At 42.2% G+C, this 19,519-nt stretch overlaps 1 pseudogene; it reads left to right on the plus strand.

Annotated features, from left to right (window-relative positions):
• Positions 1-595: 595 nt before the first annotated feature.
• LOC103697989 lies at positions 596-2,351 on the plus strand (annotated as a pseudogene).
• The last annotated feature ends 17,168 nt before the right edge of the window (positions 2,352-19,519 follow it).

Raw genomic sequence — 19,519 nt, forward strand, 5'->3', positions numbered from 1 at the left:
TAGAACTACTTAGAAAATTTTTTATACTGTTGGCTCCAAATTGAAAAATTATCTAAGTTGTTCGATTTATTATTCCTATCATGATAGAGAGCCCGGATCAGTCATTTGTCTGGTTTTAGCTGGACCGTCGAGTGCTTTCGTGCGGGTCCCGCCTCCGTCAGGGATTTCCTCTTTCCGTCCCTGCCAGAGGCTCATCTCTTTTCCATCAGATTTACAATTATCGCTAACATGGCATCATCTTGCTGGCTCACCGTACGTTTCAGATCAGACTGGAATCCTGGTGGTCCCCGCGGGGGCCGTTACGAAACGCCATCTCAGCCTCTCCATCGCATCTCATGTTGACCTATCGAGTGACCTGGATCGTCTTGCTGACGTTCGCATGACGCCCTTCCCCCAGCCAGCCCACAGGAATTGCTCCTTTGGTTCCGTCGAAACCACCGGTCCCCCTTCCGGCCTTCCCTCTCCAATAATTAGGTCCCAGGACTCCACCGTACAAACCCAAATCTGAGCCATTGAAATTAGATCAGACGGCTTTTTTTAAAACAATTCTACACCGATTGTAGCGTGTATCATAAGGACCCCACACCGGCGCCCCATCCGCTGCGGTAGCGGTTGCAGTAGTGCAGTCCGCCACGCCACCGCGTCCAAACCCTAACCCTAACCCTGGTTTTAAACCCGATCCCCAAATCCGGACCCAAACCCCATCTCCGAGAGCTCGAAACCAAGCATAGAAAAGAAGCAGCAGCAGCGATGCCTTCGGCCGAAGAGGAAGAGGAGCGCGCCGTCTTCGACGACGACGACGACGATGATGACGTGGTGGGCGACGACACCGAGGAGGACTACGAGGAGGACTACGAGGACGACGACGCCGAGGCGGCGCCGCCGCCCTCAGCCGCGCCGGCGGCCGCGGCCGCGCCTCCTCCTCCTGCCCCCGCGAGCCCTGCTGCGGCGGCGGAGGAGAACCTTAACGACTCTACCCCCTCCACCTCCTCCTCCTCCTCCGACCGTGCGGCGCCAAATCCTAACCCTAACCCCTGGACCGCCGCAGATCCCCAGAACGGCGCAATCCCTGTCCTTCCAATCTCCGCCGCCGCCCCCGCCGCCGCCACGGCCGCCGCCGTGGCGGGCAGTCTCTTCACGCCGACCTCCTCCGATGCGGTTCCCCGGTCCTCTGAGGACAGGAAGCCGGTCCCTATCGCGGTCGCCGCCGTCGGCAGCGGATACGACGACTCCAGGCGGCTCTTTCAGAGGCTGTGGACCGACGAGGACGAGATCACGATCTTGAAGGGGTTTCTGGAGTTCACGTCGCGACGGGGCACCACCTTCGCCTCTCACCAGTACGACACCGGTCCCTTCTACGAGGAGATCAAGAAGCAGCTCCAGCTCGAGTTCACCAAGAACCAGCTTATCGAGAAGCTCCGCCGGCTCAAGAAGAAGTACCGGAACGTCGTCGGCCGGATGCGGTCCATGGGGAAGGATTTCGCCTTCAAGAGTCCCCATGAGCAGGCCATCTATGACATAGCTCGCAATATATGGAGTGCCAATGTTAAGAGGGCTCGTGACAGCGACGATGATGATCTCAACACCCCGAACAATGCTTATACCATTGAAGCTACCTCCGTTGCTGATGGAGCCACGAATTCTGACCGAAGGATGTCGAGATCACGGAGGCGATCCAGAAGGGGAGCAGCAGAAGAGGCGGCAGCACCAACAGTGGGGGTACCGGTAGAGAATTCAGTCCCGGCAACCGAAGTGCCTTCGTCGGAAGCTGCCTCGGTCCCTGGAATCATCGAGGAAACGGTGAAGAGTTGCCTCTCGCCGCTGTTCAAGGAACTGATATATTCTGCAACTGGGGGGCCGCTAGGTTCGGGTCTCAGCGGTGGGGCTGCTCTGTTGGGGCTGGGACTTGGAGGTGTTGGAGCGGCGCTGAGCCCGCTGCCGTGAGCCTTAGTGGAAGCCCAGCAAGTCTTCCGGCCTCGGGGACCATCGTGGATGAGAAGTGGAAGAAGCAGCATATCCTGGAGCTGGAGGTGTACTTGAAGCGGATAGAGCTCCTGCGGGACCAGATCAAGTCTACCTTGGAGGAGCTCAAGTCCTCAGGGAGCTGATCAGAGGTTTCATTCCAAAACTTGTACTTTTAAGTTATGGATCTTCTGTTTCCATTTGTAATTCTTAGTTTGAGCAATTCTGTCTTGTTAGAAGGTACAGAGGACTTTTGAAATAACTATCTTTCTTTCCTTCTAGTAATCTTCATTCAGTTTGATTCCTTTTGACCTTGTACCCTATAAGAAAGGTTACCTGGGGGAACAGGTGGAAAAAAACACGGCCACTTTTTGCCTGCATTATTTTCATCATTGTCCAAGCTGATTGGAGGTTACAGAGTTGTCTATCGATATGCTTATTATTGTTTTTAGCAAGGCTTTAGAATGTTTGGACAAAGAAGAGTTAAGTTATCTTTCAATGTGAAGCTGCATAAGGGATTAGAAATTAGGCTCTGTTTGAAAACTTGAAATTGAGGAGAAAGGAATGGAATGGAAGGGAAAGTTAAAAATTTTGATGTTTGGGAGTTTTTTAGTAGAGAAAAGGAAAAGAAAAGGAAAGAATAGGAGGAAAAATTTTGGGTTCCAATTCTTTTCTTTCTTTCCTCCCATAAGTGGGAGGATTTGGAGAGAAAAGAATTGGAACTTAATAAAATTTTTATAATACCTAGTTTACCCTTAAATTAAAGAAGTACCAAATTAAAAAAATAAATATATCCTAGGGCATCTTTTGTTTTAACCTTTCATATGTCATCTCTATCTTAAAATACCCATTTGTTGCATTTCTACGGAGTTCCATCTCCACAGCTGCACTTTCTTGGAGGAGCAACAGTTGTTAAGCTTCAAAGGTAAGCTTATTCTCTCAATAGAAAAAATTAAAATAATTATTTTTTTCGTTTTTTTCGTTAACTTGTTTTGGATGTGATCTATTGTCTGATTTATGGCTTTTGGATATGTGATGATTATATGGCCGTGGATGTGACAAAGGCGTCTCTTTTGCTTATTTTGGATGTGATCTGTTGTCTTCTGATTTATGAGGTTTGGATTTGTGATAATTATATGGCGGTGGATTTGATAAAAGCGTCTCTTTTACTTATTTTTAGATGTGATTTGTTGTTTTCTGATTTTTTGTTTGTTGTTTGTTTCTTCTTCTGTTATTCGTTTTCTTTATTTTTATTTTTTGCTCGTTTTTTTTGCGGTGGTAGGTGTTGATCTCTTCTAGTGGGTTGGGTCTGGGTCTAAAATTAGAACCTGAACAAGGATCCAGGTTGGGTCGGGGTCACTCATGATCCGGTCCGACCCGATCTATTTGCATCTCTACTCATAAGGGTATTTTAGTAAAAGTGTTAAAAACATATGCTTTCTTTTCTTTTCTCTCCAAACTCCCAAATAAGAGGAAGGAAAGTACTTTCTCTTCCCTCCTAAAACTCCCAAATAAGAGGAGAAGAAAGTCTATTCTATTCCTTTCTTTTCTTTTTCCTCCTCATTAAAGTTTTTCTTTCTTTTCTTTTCTCCCTAAAACTCCCAAATGGAGGGTTAGTGTTAAAGAACGGTTGTTTATGCAAAGGGATTCTATCTTCACCCTTTGTCTACAACTGTAATATAGGTGTTCAGCAACATGTCTGAAATGGTTGAAAGGGAATCCTTCCTTGGAGGGCACAAAAGTTCCTCCAAACGTGGCCTTATGTTACAATATTTGATGTGGAGAACTTCTATGACGAATTGATCCAGAATGCAAAATGGAAAGAAGATTGGGTTGTTAAAAATCCATCATGACCTTTAAGGAGAAACTAAGAATGTTGGTGCTTTTTCTCTGTTTTTGTTCCTGATATCAAAGAATATTGGTGTTTTAGCTTGTCGATTTCTGTAAGTGGAAAGGCAAATGCTTTGAAGCATACAATTTTTCGAAGATCTAAAGCTATAAATCATAGACTACAAGTAATTCATAGTTTGACATCAGGGAATCCTCACTGTAAGCATTAAAAAAGGGCTAGTCTTTTCGTATATAACTTATGTTAATGAGAGTACACATTTTTTTTCCTAGAAAGCATGGTCTACTGTACCGGTCCATATCGGCCGGTAAGGGCCGGTACGTACCGATCCGGCCTGGGACCGGTACCGGATCAGCGTGTAATTTGGTACCAGTAGTTTATTGTTGGAGAACTAGTTCGGACCGGTCCGGGACCGGTACGGACCGGTTCGGGCCACCATCGGTCCGGACCGGTCCGGAACCGGTACGGACCGGTCCGGGCCACCATCGGTTTGCCGACCGGTATCGGTATGGCGGACCTTGCTATAAAGTAATATGCTTTGCACACGAAATATGTGCACATGTAGTATTTATTTACACTACTTACTACAATTTTCACATGATGTTAAATTTCTATATACATTTTTAATTTTAAATCTTTTTAATAACATTTTACGATCTGAAACATATTTTGTTTCATGGAATTTGGCTTTTTTATTCATTTATTTATTTTTTTTTTTGCTTCAACCTTGGGCTGACTGGATGAAACAGCCTGAAACTGGTGCTTATACTTGCTAGGGTTCTTTTAAAAGAGAACAGTAGTAATTCATTAAAAAGGAATTCTAATAATCCATTGGGCGGGATGGTGGAATCAAGAAATAATTGATTTATTCTGAGAGGTTAATGGATTGACCCTACATATGAAAGAGTAAGTGGTCAATATATGCATGTGAAACCTTTATTTATCAGATTAAAATATTTTGGCATGATTCAAATGACTGTAAAATATGGATTCATTTTATTCTACATTAAATTCTAAAAGAAGATGCATTATTTAGATATCTAATTCATGGTTAGCATCGGAATAATATTTTTGTGAGTTGGATTATGCCTTTCATATTTAACATGAACACTTGAGAAGCTGTGGAAAACTAAGTTCTTGTTTATTTTCAAGTGGATAATATAGCATAGGTTCCAAAAAGTTTGTTAACTAATATATATATATATGGAGGTATTCTGGATAGAGGAATGCTTTGGCTGGAGTTGTTTTATTAGGTTGGATGTTGAATCTTTGTCAGCAATATGTGATTTCCAGTCCAATAATGTTGAGAGGGTTTTCATTTCTTTTAGATGCAAGAGACTTTTTTAGGTTTTTTAAGTGATTTTTTCTGAGGACAGAGAACAGAAAAGAGCCTACCTTCTACTATTGTAATGCCAACACGCGGAGGCATGACTCTATCCTTGATGTGGACTCCACTTTTACCATAATTTCTAAATGTTCCTTCTCTCCCACTGGCCATGTGCATCCCACGTGCAAGATGCAGTTATAGAGTAGAGCAAACCTGCCAAAGTGGATATGATTTTGGCTCAAATTACTGCAATTAAATGTGTCTACAGAAGATCTTCTTTTCAAACTGTGTAAATTATAATTAATAATGTTCATGTATACAATGGTTGTTGTCATATCAAGTTCATATGTGCATCCAATTTCACATTTGAATATTCTATGTTTTGATATTTACACATTTAATAATAATGTTATTGTTATCATACATTTGGATACTGCATTATATTGTAATTCGATGGGTAATCTAATTCTTTTGCATCTTCATGGATTTCTGAAGTTATTTAAAATATTTTTATTAATTCAATTTTCAGTCCATAACACCAAGACCATATGACCTGTGTTTTTCAGACTATACAAAATACTCTAAATTTTTTGATAACTTTCTCTATTTTTTGCTATCTTTTTTTTATCCGCTGAGTTTTTCTTCTCATCATTGCTTTTAAAATTTTCTGTTGTATTTTGGATCTTGGATGGAGACCATTGAACCTTCCAAAAACTGGCAAAACTGAAATTCCACTTGTCTGAACAAAATATTTCAAGCCTTTGAACAAACTGTATTTAGAGGGTTTGTACTGTCACATGCTCAACTGCTAGAAGGTAAATATGACTACAAATTTTTGGATGGAGAAGAAATTTTTTTTTTTTCAGTGGTTGGAAGATGAGAATTGATTCCTTGACTATGAGTGATGTGCTCTATTGAATTATAGTGGCTGGGAAAAGTCGTAAATTGTAACGATGTATTAACAAGTGGCATATGCGTGTTTGTGGTGTGTGCATGATGGTGCCTTACTGATGAAGTATGGAAGTGTTGTGTCATGTTTTAGTAAATATTAGAGTTCTTCTGTAATTCAGGTGGCCACTATCTTATTATTGGAATTAAGACTTTCTTGCGTTGAAAAAAGCATTCTCATATTTGTGAGTATCAAGTAGGTTAATGTTTGAATGCATAACTCTGAGATATTGATCATCATCTAAATTAGTGAAGGATATTCAGATCTCAGGAAGTTGGTAGTTTCACATTGGAACAATGTGAGGCATTGGGGACATCTATGACAAGTCAATATCTGACAAATAGTTAGGCAAATGATTCTTTTGATCTGGTAAATGGTCATTGGTTTGATCAATGCTTGGTGCCAACTAAGTTTCCAAATTGGTATTTTTCTGAATATATATTGCAGAGAAACTTTGTTAAATTGTTTTCCGGGGAATCGTGGCCCCATAGGTGAGACTGATATCAGAGTGAAGCAACTCCTAAAAGGGTGCTTGAACATCTATCTGGAGTTGAATAAAGGTCCATGTCTTGTTGAGGGTTAGCTGCAGAGGACTTCAAGAAAAAGTTAAGACAAGTGCACGAATTAACCAATCTTTAGTATGTGAGAAATCTTCCGACTTTTCAATTTTAGAATCATTATGAAGATGACAGGTGCAAGTTAAATATCTAAATTTTAGAATCAGCACCAAGATGGTAGGTGTAATTTAAATTGTGACTCATTGTTTGTTGAGATGATTCCTTCATTCCTGCAGACGGTAATCTGTACATTTGCTAGTGTGGTTAGAGTGAAACATGCTGGATACACCAATAATATCGTAAAATATGCATTTAACCTATGCAGGATTATATCTCTACATGTTAATACTTGTTTTTAGGGTTTGAAAAAATCTGTTATAAAGGTTTAAACCCTGTATCAGTCTTTGAAACTCAAAGCCTGCATAAGGATGCCTTTTCTTCCCAACACTTGTTTCTTTGCTTTTCTTTGTTTTAGGACGCTAGAATTTAGGATTGAAACGTTTCAGGAGAATTCTGGTTGCTAAATAAATAATCAACCGGTAATACACTCAATGAACAAGATATCAATGCAGCAGAAATCTCAGGTTTTTGAATTTTTCACAAAACAGCAAAGGATTTGGTTTATATAACCACGGCATGCTGTTCCTTACCGCAACTTGAATCGGATACAGATGATAATAAAATCCTTAAAATGTCTTCCAAAAATGGCGGTCCATAACTAGAGGTAGCGATTGACTTGGGTCACATACGGGTTGGGTTGGATATCTATCAATCGAAATTCGAGCCAATTTGCATAATCCATTTAATAAATGGGTCAAACATGATTAACTTGTTTTAAATAGATTAAAAAGGTTTTGAACAAGTTTAATGTATCTTAATCAGGTTATTTCAGGACTCGAGCAAACTATGAAATGGGTCCAAACGGGTTAAAAAAATTAGGTTTCTATAACTAAATCTGTCCCATTTAATAAACTTGTTTATATTCCCAATCTGTTCATCTCAAATTTGAACCTACTTAAACTAATCTGCTAGGAGGGCTGGCGAGTCTACTCAGAAATTTTCACCCTTATTTATAATAAGGGGACTATTTTAGAGTTCTTTAAGTGGAGCCGCTTTTAGGTTAAGTTATAGTGTGGGCTACCTTACTTGTTTGGATGCTTGAAACTCAAAAGTAAGTCGAGTTGTAACTTAATTTTATCTTACGGTAGTTTTGCAGTCAAAATAGTCATAAGACATGTTGCAGCTGCTTGAGTCATCTTAATAACAAAAAAATTCTTTCCTCTCCTCCTCCTCTTCCCCTCTCCTCTAGGGCTTTGCTCTCGAGTCCCTCTTCACCACCTTTGGGAGGCCAAGGCTGCCACCTCCTTGAACTTCACTACAAGCCTCTCCTCTTCCTCCTCCTTCCTTTCTCCTCTCCTCCCCTCTCTCTGCTCTCGAGTCCCTCCTCATCGTCGCCTCCAATGTCGCCTCTGGCCTTCTTCAACTTCGAGAGGTCCACAGCCGCCTCCTCTGCCTTAGACTTCATCGTGTCACCCTCCTTGTCCGCTCCACTTTCTCCTTGTCCTTAGTTGCCCACTCGTTGGCCCTCTTCTTCACCTTCTCCCTCCTGAAGGCCTGCACTGTGGCTCGTTCCTCTGCCTATAGGCACGCAATTTCATACCTAGGCCCTTACCACCGGTGGCTTCAATGCAGATCTCTTTTTTTTAAAGATCCTTATCTCCATGTACATTGAGTGCTTAGGACTTGGTATTGCTCGTAAGGTATTTTGATGGAATGTTTGTCAAAAAATAGCTCTCTTTTCATGAACTCTTCTCCAAATATAGAAAGTGAACATTTTAGTAAGTCAACTATTATCGCTTAATTTGTAGTGTAGCTTTTCTTGAAGTATTACTTTAACAACGGTGGTCCAGACAGGCCATAATATGACTTGAGTGGCTAAATCTACTGGGTATTGTTTATTTCTTCTGGTCTGAAATTGGCTTTGCACCTTTTCTCGGGCATTATTATGCTTCCAATGCTCCTAGTAATTGGAGCAGAATGAAGTCTGGGAAATGAACTCAATTTTATCAAAATATTTTGATATTCTGTTGAAATATTACAGTCTGTCGGCTGAACATCAACTAATGACTAACATATAGCAGCTGATGATAGAAGTAAGATAAGCCATTACATTCATTTGGATCTTTGGCGATTTTGTTCTTTGGTTGTTATGTCTCCCTTTGGCATTTCCGATCTTTTATGATTGAGAATAATGGGTTGATTTCATAACGAGAACTGTTGAGCTAGTTTCAATACTCCTATATTGTTCACTTGCACGTTTGGTTCGTTCTCTTTATGCAGATAGATCAAGCTCCTATCATGACAAGTTTCAGAGTAATTTAATACTTCGGTGAAATATTCTATAGAGCACCGCCATAACTGACCTTGTATAAAGGTGGAGGAATGATATCAGGTTGATTAAACATATATGAATTTTAGGGCATTTGTTGCCATAAATTTCCATCCCTAGTGCTTTCCCCCTCCTCTAGTTTTGTTGCCTTTTTTTTTTTTTTGCCCCTTTTAAATATACATACATATATAAACATTTCAAATACATGTCTGATACTTGTGTCATATGTCCTATTTTTTCTGAATTAAAAATATTCTGGATACTTCCTGATACACTCGGATACTTCTCCAATACCTCCACTAATGAGTGAAACCATTTTTTTCCTTTTTCATAATATTAATCTTTTGACGGTGCATGGTCCAATTTTAGAGTCTATTTTGTTAATACTTAAAATTTGAAGTATAGATTGGGACTTATAAATTTGAATGATAGCTAAATGATGAACTTGTAAAAGTTGAAACTATGAGTATGAACTTTGTTGTTTTGATAGCCTACTATACTTTGTAGATCGTTTTTCTAGATACAGTACATATATGTGTACATACATACATACATACATACATACATATGCATATATATGTATGCATGTGTGTGGTGGTATATATATATATATATATATATGCGTTGCATATGTGTGTGATGTATATATATATATATGTATGTATGTATGTATGTATGTATGTATGTATGTATATACATATATATGGTATAGAAATAAGTATTTATATATTTATATATATGCATATACATGCATACATATATGAATATAATAAACATACTTATATATATAAGTATGTGTTGGGGGAATGTAAGTCGCCCCCTAAGCACACGAGCGCACCAACGGCCCACGACCTCGGAATCGCCCGACCCGGACGCCCGACCTGGCGCCCCACCAGGCGGTCTAACTTCAGAGCTCTTGACCTCGGAATCGTCCGACCCCGGACGCCCGACCTGGCGCCCCACCAGGCGTCTAACTCCAGAGCTCTTGACCTCGGAAGTTCGACCTCGCCGCTTACCTACCGCGGTCGCATCCTTCTGAAGTTCGGTCAGGGGCAATACCCTGCTACCGCCCCTAGCGTTTAATGCGCATGGTCTCTGCAAACCCCCGGCTCACTCAATAATTAATGCATATCTCTGGCTCACTCAATAATTAATGCATATCTCCGGCTCACTCAACAATTAATGCATATCTTCGGCTTACTCCACAATTAATGCGCAGTGGCTCCTATTACCTACGGATCTTCAGTCCTCCATGGCAAATCAGCTCGGGCAGCGTTCAGTCAGCCGTGACAACTCTCTGATCCCGGCCTCACCCTCCGACATCAAGATATTAATTTACCTGATCATGCATCAACTCAAGCGACGTGCTAAGTCGTACGGCAACCTCGCCCCATCACATTACAGGTAATCCAACCCTCCCTATAAAAAGGGGACCCCTCCATCCTAGAGGGGGTTGGACTCTGAAACCCGAAAAAAATATATCTTCCTCCTCTCTCCTCCTCCACACATGATCCCCCTCTGACTTAAGCATCGAAGGGCCGGCGCCGGAAACCCCGGCCACCGGCTTTTTTGCAGATCTTCCGGAGGACGCCGCCCGCCGACGAATCGCCGCCCGCCAGTTCCCGCCGAAGCTCCTCCTTCCTAGCGGACCGGTCGCCCTCGGGTCCCGTTTCCAGCAACAGTTGGTGCTAGAGGAAGGGCCCGAGTCGCGGCCGTGAAGTTGAGAAGTAAGGGAGCCTCCAATGCCTCCCCGGGCATCTTCCGCCAAGTCCTGGACACTCTGCCCAGAACTCACCTTCTTCGGCTGATCCGGTTCCTCAAGTTCAGCCGGAACAGTTCAACGTCCTGGTGCAGCAAGTCCAGGCTTTGGCTGCCGCTGTCCAAGGCCTGCGGCGTGAGGAAGCCCCACCTACGTGTTAGATGTATGCCCTAGAAGCCAATCTGGCTGACACATTGTTAATTCTAGAGACATAATTTTATACTTGCACTATTTATTATTGAATAAATAAAAGGCATCTTTTTATTCATATTGTTTATGTGTCTATGAATCGTCCAAGATTTAATAAGATGATGATGCATATTCTTAAGAGTTAAGAATTTGAGCCATGCATCATTTGGTGATTAATTTCTGAATGCTCCTGATCAATGGATCATCACAAGGATGGTAATCGATCCGATCAGTGCACACATTGCTTTCCTTATGGATGGACGAGACTCGAGTCCACAGTGTGGCGACACTGAAGTAATAGTGCAGGTGCCTGTTAAGAACAAGGGTATTGAGCGTGACCAGACAAGAAGTCACTTTGGATGTCTATCCACTCGTCAGTGACTTGCTTGCATGTTGCAGTAGTGTGAACTGGTCCTTTAACCTGCGATGCTTCGGCTACTCACAGTGAGTTATTGTAGTTGGACTGCACATATTACATGGTCTCTAGCCATATGGGTCCATGTAGTGTAGATTGGCTGCAGTAGGTTCACTGTAGGATAGGGTATGGCACCTAATAAGGGAATCTATCGACCTGATAGATGAGGAGAGATCCTATGTGATTTATAAGACTGAGTTCGTAAGACCTCGCCGAGGCAGATTGCACAGCGGAGAAAGAGTTCTCGCTCTCGAACTTAAGTCGAATAAATCTGTGACATATGACAACGAAGGGGTTTGACGACGTTTATCCCATGACCTCCGTCCTGTGGGATCCACAATAGGAAGGACTGTATCACGTAATAACTGCACCTAGAGGGTTCATCATTCTATTCTGCTGAGGTAGCTACTACATGCTGCTAGGTGTCACTGGTGGATGTGAGACTCACAGGGGAATATCTCGATGATCGATAAGCGCCTAATGAGTTGAGTTGAATCGTTCCAACCCATTGAAAGGAGTTTTCAATGATATTGTGATAGAGATCGAAATATATCTCACTACCAGTCAGAATAGAACCTATGGGGTCACAAACACTAGAAGTATTGACCGATCGATGGTTGAAATGTGATTATGAATCACGAGTAATCAATTCGATTGAATAATCAGTTGAAGAAGGAACACTGGGGATTGATTAGTCGGGACTTAAAATACGAATCCTTCTTGAAGAAGGATTCCTAGAGTCCTAATTGGATTAGGACTAGGAATCCTACTTGGACTAGGACTGGGAGGTCCTACTTAGAGTGGGATTCCTATAATCCTAATTAGATTAGGATTTTGAATTCAGTTTGGATTCCTACTTAGAATAGGATTCTAGAAGTCCTAATTGGATTAGGACTTCGGATTCAAATTAGAGTTCTAATTGGATTATAGACCAAAATTAAATAAGTCCTAATTGGATTAGGGTTTCTTAAAGTCCTAATTATCATTAATCTAATGGGATCAACATGACTCCTAATTGGAATGAGGATTGAAGGTTTCAATTGAGGTCATGTTCATTCAAGTCCTAATTGGATTAGGACTAGCATCGATTGAAACCCAATTGATTCAAGCCTAATTAGATTAGGACTAAACCATGAAAGGGACAGCTAATCCTCCTTGGAGGAGGATTAGGGTTAACCAAATAAGAGGGGCATGAACCCCTCTCCTTTCTTTGGTGCGCATGAAGAGAGGGGGGCCGGCGCCCCCTCTTAGGAAGTTAGTCTTAGGGCTCCTAAATTGTAGGAGCCCTAGATGGGCTTAAAAGGGGAGCAAGGGCCCGGTGCCCTTAGAGCATGTGAAGCCCTCTTCCTCCTCCCAGCCGTGAGCCCCCTCTTCCTCCCTTTGTTTCAGCCGCAAGCAAGGTGAAAGAAAAGAAGAGGCTTGGCGGCATTCCTTGTCCTTTCCCCTCGTCCTTGGTTTCCAACGGTGAGCAAGGGAAAAGGCTGCAAGCAAGCATTTGGATTCTTTCATCCATCTATGCATCCTTCTTGTATTCCTCCTCTTCAAGTACATTCAAGAGGTTGAAAGAAAGAGAGGAGGATCAGCCATCAAAACATATCTCTGCAAGGGAAGCTAGCACCCCGGGGAGATTGGAGCGTTTGGATCAGGTTCCTGCTTCGTGTGGATACCCGTAGGAGAGCCGGGCACTCTAGAACGGCTTCAAGCGAACCTTCAATCCAGAAACCACGATCATCAGTTTATGGTGATCATCTAACCCGCACAAGGTGGAATATCTGATATTCTAATATTTAAAAAGTTTTAATCCTTTATCTATCTACGAACGGTTTTTAACAACTTCATGCGATGAATGGGTTGATCCCGCGCATGCCTCTTCCGCCTGCATCTGAAATTTTTGAAATTTTTCCTGCGGCATGGGCGGGGTTCTGAACAAGTGTATCAGAGCCCAGCATCGTAGATTAAGCGTTAAGGATTAATTATTAATAGGCTTATTAGATCTGAAATTTAAATGATTATGCATGCTGAAAATTTTCTGGCATGCAGATTTTTTTCTAGGGGTGCTAATTTTTGCATGCTGATTTTTATGTGATAAAAAGATGATTCTAATCGCGATTGTTAATGGGATTACAAATTTAGAATCATGATTAGCATGATCAGCAACCTATGTCATGAGATAATCAATTAGATTCAGATCTGAAAATTTATAATTGCTGCATGTGGTGATGATCATAGGATTCAAACCCTTTTGGTTATCAAATGTAATGACCTGCGATGTGATCTGTAATGTCATGTAATTTTTCAGATGCTTGCATGCATCTTATTTGATGTTTTGAGAGGCCTGCGTGCCTCCTGAAAGGGGATGTAATTTATTATTATTTTTATTTTAACATCTGGTTGTATTTCTGTGATGTGATGTACGTCAACGATCAAAGTTGAAGACCAAGGCATGAGATGAACGGCATCTAAGCGGCGTTGATGGCGATGGGATCAAGAGGTTGATCAAGGATCGAATCAAAGGAGGCTTGGAACCAAATTCAAGAGTTGAAGACCAATTGATCGATTAACGTGCATGTGCTTGTAACACGACTAATTAGAATCCAATGATCATCAACTATTAAAATTTGAGTTTATTTGATGCTGCGATTATAACTGCCATGTGTGATGTGCGAGTTTGCATGTATGTGATGAGAGCTGGATAGATAAGGTTTACCATGTGATGTAACAAACCCAATTGAGACCTAAATTAAAACCTCCTCAATCAAGGTCCCGGAGAGTGAACAACATGAGCAAGTCAATATAGATTAATTGATAAATTGGGTGTCTAGGAAAGCATGAAAGGTGGTTACTTAATTAGGACCTTACTCTCTGAAGTAAGGGGAGCTCCCCACCTGCTTACCTGGCCAATTGTTCGATTACCTCTTATGAAGAGCTCAAGTGCAAACACTAAGACCTGATTAAACCATATTAAGTCAATAGGTCTTCCACTGTAGTTAGAGCTGCTAAGGTCTTTCTGATTGTTAATTTGTCTCGGCTGGATACAGTGCGCAAGTTGCATCGGGGGCTGACCTCTCTATAGACATGAGATGTTGTAGGGTAAAGGTGGGGGTTGGGCACATATAAATGTTAAGTTGAGGACCCAATGACGACTTTATTTCTACGGTTATACGGTGGGTCTGATTTAACTAAGAAATGGGACCAATAACTGTTAGGTGAGGTCTTCATGGGCTTAGAGACCAAGATTGCACAGGCAACATGCTTGAGAAGCATGGTACAAGAGTTGTTACACTCATCCATCTATGTGACACCAATAACGTTAGGGTGAGGTGTCATGTAGATTGGTGGGACCGTAGTACCTACTAGAAATTCTAGCGCGTAGGATTTTCATTTTCTTACCAGGGGAGTGTAGGAGATTCGAAAAAAATAGTGGGAGGTACATTTGTTCTAAAAGATCTTAGAACAGATTAAGATCAAGTACAAAAGTCTAACTAGAATCTTTACTCTCTGCAGATACAATGTCAGCTTCAATCCTTTGACCCGTATGTCTTGAGACCAACCGACTGACCGGAACCCAATTACAAGGACTGGGCTTAGAAACCTCAAAATTGTTTTGAACTATGAGAAAAATAGGCTACATACTCGATTCAGATACCCCGCACCACTTACCAACACGTGCCCTCATTAATGCTTCAGCGTGAGATGCATCAAAGAGGTGATGGGATTGATGACATTCAGAGTCAAGTGCTATATATGGCATCCATGCTCCAGATGAACTTCCAATGCCGAGCATGAGAAGTGTGAAGACGGCCTAGGGACATACTAGCACACCTGCAAGAGTTGGATATGGTGAAGCAGAGCATCGCACAGCTCGTTTTGAAGTGTCCAAGAGGCTCTTCAAAGCAAAGATGCACGAGGGGCAGTCTGTCCATGGCGATCACGGTCTGACTATGATCATGACCTAGAGGAGCTTGAGAAGCTCGGTATGAACATGCACAAGGAATTGCAAGTAGATCTGATCCTTCAATCCCTTCCTGATTCATTTGGTCAGTTTATAGTAAATACCACATGAATAAGATTGAATGCACTAAGACTGAACTGATAAATATATTGGTAACTGCTGAGGGAGCCTTGAAAGGGTTCAAGGGGCAATGTCCTCTTGCTGCTGAGTTGACTTCTGGGTTCCAAGAAAAAGTCTACTTGGAAGAAAAAGAAGTCTGCTAAGAAGCAGAAGAAAGACAAGAAGCCAAAGAAGGAAGTTCAAAAGAAAAGGCTAATGACAAAGGAAAATGTTTCCACTGCAATGTCGACGCGGCCACTGGAAGAAAAACTGTCCTTCATACCTCGAGAGCCTGAAGAACAAGAAAAGGTGACACACCTTCAGAAGGTATAGACTTGCTCATAATTGAAACTAATCTAACGGTTTCTTCTACTTCTAGTTGGGTTATAGATTCTGGTTCTAGTGCTCATTTGTGCACTACCATGCAGGGTCTAAAGGAAAGTAGAAGGCTGGCGGAAGGTGCGGGTAAACCCTTCCGGTTGGGCAACGGGGCAAAAGTTGCTGCTATGGGCTATGGGCGCCTACCATCTGCGACTACTGTCTGGTTTTAGTTTATTACTTAGAGACTTCTATTATGTACTACTGCTAGCAGCAAATTTGATTTCTGTTTCATGTCTAGCACAGGAAGGTCATGTTTTTACATTTGACAAAGAACTGCTGTTCTATTTCTATTTCAGAAGTAAAATAGTCGCACGTGGTTTTATGAATTGACAGTCTCTATCATTTGCATATGGGATGTATCTATAAATGTGTCTAAGCAAGAAGTGAATGCCAAAGGATCCAAAAGAAATAGGGATGAGATAAACCAAAAATATTTGTGGCACCTCATGCTTGGCCATATTGGAGAGACAGAAAAGAACAAAATGGATAAAGATGGGCTTCTCGGCTTATTGACTTTCGAGTCATATCCAGTTTGCGAGTCCTGTCTTCAAGGAAAAATGGGCTAGATTGCCCCTTTGTAGGACATGGAGAGAGGACCAACTGAAATACTTACCCGGATACACACAGATGTGTGTGGCCCATTCGATGTGCAAGCCAGGGGACGTTATTCATACTTCATTACCTTTACGATGAATTATTTACGGTATGGGTATGTGTATCTTATGGAGTCACAAATCTGAATCTTTTGAAAAGTTCAAAGAGTTCAAAAATGAAGTAGAAAAACAAACTGGAAAACTCTTAAGGCTCTTCGATCAGATCGAGGAGGAGAATACCTTAGTAGAGAATTCCGGGGACTATCTCAAGGACAATGGCATAGTCTCACAATGGGACTCCTCCGGGTACACCTCAACTCAACGGGGGTGTCAGAGATAAGAAATCGAACTCTATGGATATGGTCCGGTCCATGATGAGCTTCACTGATTTACCTATGTTTCTTTGGGGAGATGCCTTAACTTACCGCAGTATATCTACTGAATAGAGTTCCCTCTAAATCCGTTCCTACCACACCGTATGAGATATGGCATGGTAAGAACCAAGTCTTGGTCATCTCAAGATTTGGGGGATGTCCGGCCCACGTCAAAAGACTATAAGCGGACAAGCTAGAGGGCTAGGACCATAAGTGCTCGTTTTATAGGAATCCTAAAGAGTCATTAGGGATACAATTTTACGTCTCAGAGGATCACAAAATATGTTTGTGGAGCCGACACGCCATCTTCTTGGAAAACCAGTTTATCCTTGATAGAGGCAGTGGGAGGAAAATTGAGCTTGAAGAGAAAGTCTCTAAAAAGCAACGAGCATGGATCCTATCGAACCCATTCATATAGTGAGCCATACACGATGTCCCTCAACCACCTCGCAGATCTATAGGGGTCTCCCATCCTCCCGATAGATACTTAGGTATACTAGAACAGGATATTGAGGAAATGTTCCCTAGTGGGATAGGGATCACATACAGGATCCCAAACCTACAACGAGGCGATATTAGATATCGATCCGAAAAAATGGTTGGAAGCTATGAAATCAGAGTTAGACTTCATGCATTCCAACCAAGTCTGGACCCTAGTAGATCCACCAAAAGGGTATTGTACCTATTGGATACAAATGGATCTTACAAAAGGAAGATAGGTTCGGATGGAAAGGTAGAAACCTATAAAGCAAGGCTAGTGCGAAAGGAGTATAGTCAACGCGAAGGCATTGACTATCAGGAGACCTTTTCACCTTGTAGCATGCTAAAATCTATCCAAACATTGCTTGCCATTGCAGCATTTCATGATTATGAAATTCTGGCAGGATGGGATGTGAAAACTGCTGATGAGAGCACAAAAGTGCGATCTACACATCACTTAATTACAATATTATTGCTAACAAATAATGATAGAAGTGCTGTATTAATATTATATTTTTGTGGGGTGCAGGTGATCGGAAATCAAAGTTAAAATGCACATTGGGTTCAAAAAGATGCATCATAGTAGGTGATTAGTCAACCACATGGGGTCGGTCCCAGTTGCACACTAGAAGGAGCATTAGCCCGACTAGGTGCAGCCACATCCAAGCTTCAAGCTCCAGCACACCATCCAAGTCCCGACTTCATCCCAGTTTGCCTCATCCGCGAATCCCCCATCCAGCATCTGAGATCAGTCCAAGCTCCTCCAGTTTCTCCCGAGCTCCAGCTCCCATCCCGTGTTCGTGCGATCATATCTCCCAAGCAACCTCCCGTCCACACGTCTGCCCTCCCAGCTCCGTAATCGTGATCCACTCGTGAAGCTTCCACGTCCGCATCCCGTCCATCCAAGCGCCAGCAGTCCGATCCTCCTGCGACAGCCGTCCGCATCCAAGATTCCAGCAAAGATCTCAGCTTCCTTCCGCTTCTCCCGCGTGCAATCTTCTCTGCATATGATTCAGCAGTCATCCGCGAATCTCTCCATCGCGTCCGTTTGCGAATCTCCCGCGTTCAGCTCCCAGCTCTTCCGTTCGCCAGCATCTCCACGCTTCAGCCCTTCCCAGATCCCGCAGGCGTCCGTGATCCCAGCTCCAAACCTCCTTCCGTTCGAGAGCTCCCTCATCCGTCCGCGTGTAGGTCGGCATCCCGTGATTTCAGCATCGGCGACCAAGCTTCCGCGCGAGCATCTCCGCATTCCAGCCGTCCCTCGCGTCCGAAGATGATCAGCATCCCGGGATTTCCGCGATCAGCTCTCATCCGAGCGTCGATCCCTCATCAGCCGTCCACGTCCGAGGCTTCCTCTTCCGCATCCAGGTATCCTGCAGCTGGCATGAGAGATCCATCAAGGGGGATATATAAGGGTCTCTCTCGGTGGGGGAGGGGGCTCATTCTTTCCCATTGAAAAAAAAAAACAGAGGAGGGCCTCTGCCATCTGAAAAGAAAAAGGAAACAGGGGAGGCCCTGTTTTCGAAAAGAAAAGAAAAAAAAAAGGGGAAAGAAAGAAAATGAAAGAGGGATTAAAGTTTTCAATGAGTGGCTAAAGTCCTAGGAAGGGTGATGGAGGAACCTTTGATGTATTGCTCTTTGAAGTAAACTCTAAACTTTTGCTTTCAATGATTTATATTTATTGACATGTTCTTGATCCATGCGTAGTTATTTCGTAGATAGATCTTTAATGGATTATGATTATTGATATATGGGATTGCTTTAGTATTTGATTCGTCGTAGACGTAGGAAAGCACGATGACATGCTTAGAAATTGAGTTCATATGTTTATGAAACATATACCATGATTAGATCTATCCTACATTTAATCTTTAATCAAGAACCATAGAGTTTATTCCTTGGATGCAATATCATCAAGGGGGATTCCAGATCCCTACCATCTTTATTTCATTGAATTTTGTTTATTATTCTTTGCATTTAATTTCTGAAAATCAAAACATCATTTTAATCCATAAATTATTGAATTGATTAATCTGAAATTATACTAAATAATCTCACATATATTTCGTTCCCTGAGGATTCGACCTCGGACTCCCGAGAATTTACTACTTGTGCGATTCTCCTGCACTTGGGAGAACAATTTTATTTTTGCATCAAGTTTTTGGCGCCGTTGCCGGGGAACGGCTGATTTATTAGTATAATTTTAGATTTAATCAGTATCTTAGTATTTAGTCTTTTTCTTTC

The sequence above is a fragment of the Phoenix dactylifera genome, unplaced genomic scaffold, assembly GCF_009389715.1.
Source record: "Phoenix dactylifera cultivar Barhee BC4 unplaced genomic scaffold, palm_55x_up_171113_PBpolish2nd_filt_p 000668F, whole genome shotgun sequence".
In the NCBI taxonomy this organism is placed as follows: Eukaryota; Viridiplantae; Streptophyta; class Magnoliopsida; order Arecales; family Arecaceae; genus Phoenix; species Phoenix dactylifera.